Source organism: Corvus cornix, chromosome 11, assembly GCF_000738735.6.
Source record: "Corvus cornix cornix isolate S_Up_H32 chromosome 11, ASM73873v5, whole genome shotgun sequence".
NCBI classification, from domain to species: Eukaryota; Metazoa; Chordata; class Aves; order Passeriformes; family Corvidae; genus Corvus; species Corvus cornix.
Window position 1 is genome coordinate 10,635,970 of NC_046341.1, and position 1,053 is coordinate 10,637,022.

Below are 1,053 nucleotides of genomic sequence, written 5' to 3' on the forward strand. Positions count from 1 at the left end.
ATGCCACACTGGGTCACCACCTCACAGAGCCAGGCCTTGATCCTCACTGCTCAGCGGAGTGCCCAGGTGCCAGGCTAGGACACAACAGCAGGGACTGCTTTACAGTGCCTGGGTTTGGTTTCTTTCCTTTTCCTCTTTCTTTTTTTAATGCAGCTGTAGCTGCACTTTTTAGGAAATATGCTATATCCTCCCCAGACAGCCCACAAAGCCAGCCCTGTGGCAAGGTGGGCTCCATTGGCTTAAGCTCTGAATGCAGTGTGGGCATCACTGGGAAAACACAGTGAAGCAAGTTCAAGCATGATGAGCTGGATATTGAGCCAGGGTTTTCAGATGGCACTTCTGGCCTTAAAAAGCTGTCTCACCTGCACCAACTCCCCAGTTTTTCTGCTAAAGCCTGTCCCCCTTGTACTTCCCTCAGCACCCAGTGAACCCATGAGCAAAAGCCCGCCAGGGATGCTGCAGCCAGCTCCCTGATGTCCTGCCAAGCTGAACTGCATCCTCCTGGGGCACATGAAATGGAAGCAAACCTGGATTGCTGGATTCTCCACTGGCATTCATGCTGGTACGTCAGGAAGATAATCAGCTCATCTTGGAAAAAATGGTTGATAGGGGACAACAAACAGAGCACCACAAAAATATAAACTCTGTCACACCAATTCCTTGCTCTTTTTAGCCAGTTACTGCATCACTCTGAGTGTTAGGGAATGGTCTGCATGGGGAAAATAAAGTGACCTTGTTGCAAACCCTTCCAAACAGGACAAAATTATGTAAATACAGTCCTCCATCCTGTGTGCCTGCAACTCTCTGCACCAGTGGTTAAACCTCAGCCAAACCCAGATCTCTGGAGAAAGCAGAAGGTTAAAATGTTAATTTTTCTCACTGGACAGCACCAGATTGTTTTAATCTCTCCTGGGACATACTGCAATCAGGCAAAGGTGCAAAGAGAGATAGGTGCAGACTGATCATTTCTCCAAACAAATAATCACAATAAATTCATCAGAGCAAGAACTCTTGAAATACCAGAGGCCTGATGTAAACAAAGAGCTTCCAAAT